This window comes from Phragmites australis, chromosome 13 (genome assembly GCF_958298935.1).
Source record: "Phragmites australis chromosome 13, lpPhrAust1.1, whole genome shotgun sequence".
NCBI classification, from domain to species: Eukaryota; Viridiplantae; Streptophyta; class Magnoliopsida; order Poales; family Poaceae; genus Phragmites; species Phragmites australis.
The window spans coordinates 10,333,420-10,340,633 of NC_084933.1; positions in this window are offsets into that span (position 1 = coordinate 10,333,420).

Here is a 7,214-nt window from a genome sequence, read left to right on the forward strand (position 1 = left end):
AATATTTTATATAATCTTCATGATTAACTTTGAACACTTAATCTTCTTGACTAAGATTTAATTCTTCATATTAGTATTATGTGAAAATTCCCTCCTGAAATGTGCAACTCTCTAAACCTCATCACCTCAATGCCATGAACACATTTTTTAAAATTAGATACATGGAGAGACTTAGTGAATAAATCTGCAAGATTTTCATATAACTCTGTATGCATTACCTTTATTTCATTCATCTCATGCAATTCATGAGCATAAAAGAACTTGAGGTTGATATGCTTCGTTATGTTGCTTTTCACATATCCCAACTGCACTTGTGCAACACATGTAATATTATCTTCATAGATAATGGTAGGGGTGTTAGTAGTGTTCAAACCACATCACTGTTGAATATGATTGATCACTCTCCTAAGCTATGCGCATTCCCGTATGGCTTCATATAACGATATTATTTCCATGTAGTTCGTCGAAGTAGATACAAGTCTTTGCTTTGACGATTTTCAAGAAATTGCAGTTCCACCACATAGGAAAATATAGTCAGTCTATGATTTTGCTGTATGCGGGTCTCACAAATACCCAGCATTTGCGTATCCAACCAGACTTAGGTCCTGATTCTTTCCATAGAATAGACCCATATCTTTGCTACCTTGCAAGTAACGTAGAATATCCTTTAAGCCCTTCTAATGCCTTCTAGTGGACTCTGCATTGTATTTGGAAATTCTGGTCCCAATACTTTCTCTCCCTCTTCTCTAGGTCTATAGGGATCTTGATCTTCTTGCAATGATCTTCAGACCATGGGGGTTTTAGAGGGAAATAATTTTTCAATATCAAACCGCTCTAACACCTTCTAAGTGTAGTTTGACTGATGTACAAAGATTTCATTTGTCAAATGCTCTAGATGCAGGTCTAACCAAAGCTTGGTTTTACCCAAATCTTTTAATTCAAATTCATACTTCAAGTACATGTTTGCTTCTTCTATTTCTTTTTCTGTGCCGATGATATTCAGATCATCTTTATATGCAAAAATCCATCCTGGGATCTGACTGTTTCAACCCATATAGCGACTTCTTCAATTGTGTTTATTTCTTCTATCCTGATTTGGCAATGGTATTCCTTCAGGTACCTTTATATAAATGTTCGAATCAAGACTCCCATACGGTCACAACATCTATCAATTTCATTTTCAACTCCAGGTTGACTATCATTGGGATTAAATATCTAAAGGTAATGCCACCGATCATAGGGGAGTAGGTTTCTTCATAATCAACGCCTGGTTGTTGAGTGAAATCTTGTACCACTAGTCGTTCTTTGTACCTCACAATTTCATTCCTTTCATTCCTCTTATGAACAAAAACCCACTAGTATCCTACTGGTTTCATGTGGGGAGGTATGCAGCATACTGGCCCAAAGACCTCACTTTTGTTCAGGGACAACATTTCAGTTGTTATTGTCTTATGTCATTCTTCCCAGTATGAACTCATTCTACATTTAGAGAGCGATGCAGGCTCAGGGTCATGATCTATAACTATGGTAATTTTATTTACAAAGTATATATCGACTATTGTGGTTTCTCTATGCTAGGATTCCCCTGAATTCACATAGTTTATTACTATTTCATCATGGGCTGCACTTTCAGGTGCTTCCACATCTTGCTCTTCATAATTTCTCACAGATGGAGCAAGGTCCTTTAGTTTACTAGCGTTGATTTCAGCGCGTGCATTTTTGCTGGTTTCTTCCTGCGTGGGAAGATTCAAATCTGGTATGCCTACTTCTTGAGGTTTCATACCATCGCTAGGTCTCAACTGGATCCCCTTCCTTTTCCTTTGGGGCATTTCTGTGATCGGCTGTGGTAAGCTCTCATTTCCCATTTTTGCCAGACGTCTCTGGCTATTTGGGACTTGAGGAACCAAATTTCTTGTCCTTTATTTATTTTTTGGAGCTCCTAGGACTAGATAAGGGGTACCTTCCCTTGGTACTTCCACCCTCTCCAGTGCATTGTGTGCAGTCATATGCGACTGAGTCACACTCTTCAAATCAAAAAATGATCAGGCTGATCATTTGCTAATTTCGGCAAAATGATAAGTTTCTTTACTTCATCATTTGCTTCACTAGTGCGAGGATCATGTGCCGCAATTCATTCAGCCTGCCAAATAATTTCCCAACATTCTTCATCCAAGAGTATATTTCCTCCCTCTAATGATGACAAATTATTTTCATCAAAAATGCAATCAGCAAAGCAGGCTGTATGTAGATTTCCAGTTGTTGGTTCTTAATATCAGATTATGGATGCAGTCTCATAACCGATATATATTTCAACTTTTCTCAAAGGTCCCATAGCGGTTCGTTGTGGCGGCGATATTGGCACATAAACCATTCATCCAGGTTTGCATAAATGAGAATTTTTCAGAATTATCCCTGGTACTAGTTGCATAGTTGAATGGATGTTATAGGGGGATGGTCTATAATTAGCAAGAGCTGCTGCATGTAAGACTGCATGTCCCTAACATGTAGTAGGAAAATTACAATGCAACAAAAAAGGTCTAGCGATGAATTCTATTCTTTTATCAGCGCTTCGGCTAGTCCATTCTGAGTGTGGACGTGTGGTACAGAATGTTCAACTTTAATTCCCAAACCAGTGCAATAATCATCGAACGCTTTAAAAGTAAATTCTCTAGCGATGTCCATTCTAATGGACTTCACTCGATGGTCAAGAAAAATATTCCTGATTTGTATGATCTGCGAGATCAACTTTGCAAAGGCATGGTGTGGGTAGATAATAGACATACACACGACCGCTTCGAGGATGTGTTTATTAATACCATAAAGTACCGAAACAAGCAAGAAAGCAGTAGAATAGGACCACAAATATCCTCTGGATTCAGTCCAGGACTGTAGGGATTTCTTCTTTTACCTTCAAGGTAGACGGTCTTCTTATTAATTTCCCGGTAGCACATATAGGGCATACAAAATCTTCCTGATTCGGGAAATTCTTCATATTTATGCTATGACCTTGTTTCTCATCATTCAAAGACCAGGGTGACCTAATGCTATAGGGAGAATAATTCTGCACTACGAGTGAACACTTCAGGTGCTTTAATACGAGTGTAGTACAAGCCACTCATGGAGGGAAGTTTTTTTAATATTCTCACTTCACTATCATGCTTAGTGATGAATAGGTACTCCTACCATCTTCTTCACCAGTTTCTACATGGAAACCGTTAGCACGAATATCTTTAAAACTTAAGAGATTTTTTTGTAGATTCAGGGTATAACAATGTGTTGGGGGTCGTTGTTAAGGACCCTGATGGCCACATGGCTTTGCTGGCCCATGCCCATGGGCCCACGTCTACCGAAGGCCGCTTTCTGACCTGCAGGCTTCGAAGTAACTACCTCCCGGAGCCATGCCTCCCGAATCCTTCATCTCCTGGAGCATGCCTCTCGAAGCCTCCATCTCCCTAAGCCATGCCTCTCGAAGCCTCCATCTCCCATAGCCATGCCTCCCAAAACCACCATCTCCAGGAGCCATGACTCCCCCCAGAGTCCCCGTCTCTAGGGCTCAGGCAGGCTTCCCAAAGGCTACGGGGTAAGCCATCGGACCCCAAGAAAGATATATCAAGAGAGGAACATTGGTCATCCTTTGCCTACAAGGAAGTGACCGGCATTAATTAACTAGGCTAGTGGGCGCCGTCCTGATACTCCAATACAATGGAGGTTATCCTGACACCCCTAACATCACGGCGTCGGGCCACAATTGGCGATCAGCTCACCCCTCTGGGTACAGGCACCCCAATAGTGACCATGGTAGATATTTATCTCCTATGTAGGATAAAAAGTAGTTATCCAGGATAAGGACATGTAACTCGGCCTTATCCTGGATATTTTGCACATAGCGGTAACTTGTCCGCTAAGCTATGCCCAACCCTATCAATAAGGGGCCATGGTCATTTGAGCAAAAGGACATGCTCAACATAGCACAGAGGAGCACAATGACAAGTCTTCTGTGATACTCGTCCTAGCCTAGTCCATATTTTTACTATCAATACATTTGTGGTGTTCCTTCCTCTCAAACTTTGTCTCCAAGCTCGAGTCTCCTCCTTAGAAGAAATTATCGCCGTACTTGCTAGGGCAAGACGATCTCTTGCTTCAACAACGCGTCGTCCGTCGGGATCTCGAACATAGAAGTGCTAAGAGAGGTAGGATGTCACCCAAGAAGAAGACCACCAAGGTCGTGGCAACGGCAACCGACCCCCTGGTCACACCTGTACGATAGTCCAGGCGACCAGGCGTAGGCCGCACCGACGATGAGCCCCCAACCGGGGGGAGCGAGGGCCTTACAACCATTTGCCGACCCAGCCATGACCACAGCTACGGCTGGCACTGAGGGGCTCCCTGCCCCGGAGACCCTATAGCAACAATAGCAGCAGGGCGAGGTCCCCGTTGCATCCCTAGGGGCCGCGGCCAACACCACCACCGAAAACACCATTCCATTCGAGTGTCAATCCCGCCTAGCGGCACTCCTCACCCGTATGGAGCAACTACAAACGTCCCTATGGGTTGATCAGCAAGCTACCCGCATGACCACCACCGCCCTAGTGACGACCGGCACTGTTCTGATCCAAGCTCTACGGGGCGACGAACCCTTCGACCTCCGGGCCCCGCATGTTTGGCCTACGGAGCCCCAGAACCAATGTCGTGAGGATCCCCTGCAAAACTACGACTCTCCCCTATAGGTCAACCTGCAGAGGACGCCCTTCTTGGAGGGCTTTCGGACCCCAAAGCTACCTAAGTTCAGGGGCAATTCAGACCCTGATGAGTTCGTCCGGTCCTATGCCCTTGCCATAGAAGCTAACAGGGGCAGACCGGCCACCATGGCTAAATGTTTTCCTCTCACCTTGGAAGAGTTGGCCATACGCTGGTTCTGGGCGTTGGACCCTGGCACTATTCATGCCTAGTCCCAACTCCGAGACCTAATCCGCAGCAACTTCCAGGGCACCTTCATTTAGTCAGTAATCTCCAGAAGCCTGTTCACTATCAAACAGGAGCCAGACAAAACACTCCAGGATTACTTCTGAAGGTTCTCCAAGACCAAGGTCCAGATTAGGGGCATATCGGACTCTTCGGTCATCGATGCCGCGACCCAGGGCCTAGCCAAAGGCCCCCTATACGATCGGCTGAACTGACATCCCATACACACGGTGGAAGTCCTCATGAGCAAATTCGAGGAATATATGCAAACAGAGGAGGAAAAACTCGGCGTTAGGCACTCACGAGCTATCGAGACTTCCCGTGTCAACCCCGAGAAGTCACCCTCGGAGGTAGGACCATCACACGCCCCCTCTCCCCCCGCGAAGAGGGCCTCCAAGGAGTCTCATACCTCCGAGCCCCAAAGGGGGCAGCAGCGGCAACACCAAAACATCAACAATATTAGCCCCAACGGGGCTCCAAAACAAAACCACCCCAGAGGACCCAACCGAGGATGCCCCGGAGGCATCCGGAGCGAGGTCGCACTCCGAACCAGTGCTTCGAGGAGGAATCCTGGTGCACTCTACATGGCGTGGGACGGGGACACAACACCGACAACTGCTGGACCCTCACTACCTTTCGAGAAGAATACCTCAGTAGGCAAGCAGTCTTCGCGTAAACTGAGGGGGCCACCTAGGAGCGGTCCGAAGATCGCAGGCTACCGGCAGGTTGATCATCTGGCCTTGCAGAATCCTCCGCAGTCGGCCCTACCTTCTCCACCCCGGTCATCCGCAAGGTGATACAACGACAAGGGGGCACAGGGAAAATAGATCGTCCTCGCTATAACTGGTGGAGGGAGCTCCAACTGCGCTTCAAAACGACAGCGGCGAGACTATGCACACGGGGTATACCACATCGGAGCAACCAGCATCCATCGACAGGCCCCTGAATGGATCGACGCCCCCATGACATTCACCATCGACCACTCCTAGAGGGTGAAATTTCCCCACTTTGATGCCCTGGTCATCTCAGCCAACATCGCCAAAGTTGAGGTCCGGAGAGTACCGGTCGACGGAGGTAGCTCGGTGGACCTCCTATTCTTACATGCCTTCGACTAGCTCCGAATCCCGCGGAGCCGGCTCTTACCAGGCCACAGACCCCTTCAAGGGTTCAATGGGGCCCCCCTCGATGCCCTGGGCCAGATAAAACTCCCAATCATCTTTGGCAAAGGCCCCGCATGATGGACAGAAGTAATCACCTTCAACATTGTGTACGTACCTTACGCTTACAACGTTATCCTGGGACGAGGAACCCTGAACAAATTCGGAGTCGTGCCCCATCAAAATTACCTTTGCGTGAAAATGCTCAGGCCCTAGGGACTGATAGCTATCCACGGTGACCAAGACCTAGCTAGGTGCATCGAGTATGGGCACCCTGCTCCACTCCCCAGTCGCCACATTCATGCAGTAACCCAGGAGGGCTCCAAGGACCCTCCGTCGACATATCCCGGGCACCACGGCCCTCCAAGGCCACAACCAGAGGGAGACATAAAGCGTGTCCCCATACACCCAGACCAACCTAACCGGGCTTTCCAAATAGGGGCAGATCTCACCTCCGAGCAGGAAGCCCAGCTCCTAGTCGTCCTACAGGGTAACCTCGACACATTCGCATGGTCACCACAGGACCTCCCGGGAGTCGGCCACCGCATTATCGAACACTCTCTCTAGGTCGACCCGAAGGCCCATCCTGTACACCAGGGGTTTCACAAACTCTCCCCAGAGCAGGCAGAGGCTGCAAAAGAGGAGGTACAGAAGCTCCTGAAGGCTAGCGTTATCCAAGAGGTAATCCACTCTAACTCGCTCGCCAACATCGTCCTGGTCAAGAAACACAGTGGGAAGTGGCGTATGTGTATCGATTTCATATCGCTAAATAAGGTGTGCCCTCGGGACCCATACCCCCTTCCTCGCATCGACCAGCTAGTAGATTCCACCATCGGCTTTGAACTGCTGAGCTTCCTGGACGCCTACTCCAGGTACCACCAGGTGTGAATGGCGATAAAGGATGAGAGCAAGACCAGCTTCATTACCCCCTTGGGGTATACTGCTACGTCCAGATGCCTTTCGGTCTTCGAAATGCTGGGGCCACCTTCTCTCTCCTTGTACACAAGGTATTGCAACAGCAACTGGGCCGTAATGTCGAAGCCTACATGGACAATATCGTGGGTGAAAAGTTGACTCGAAACCAACCACATTGCC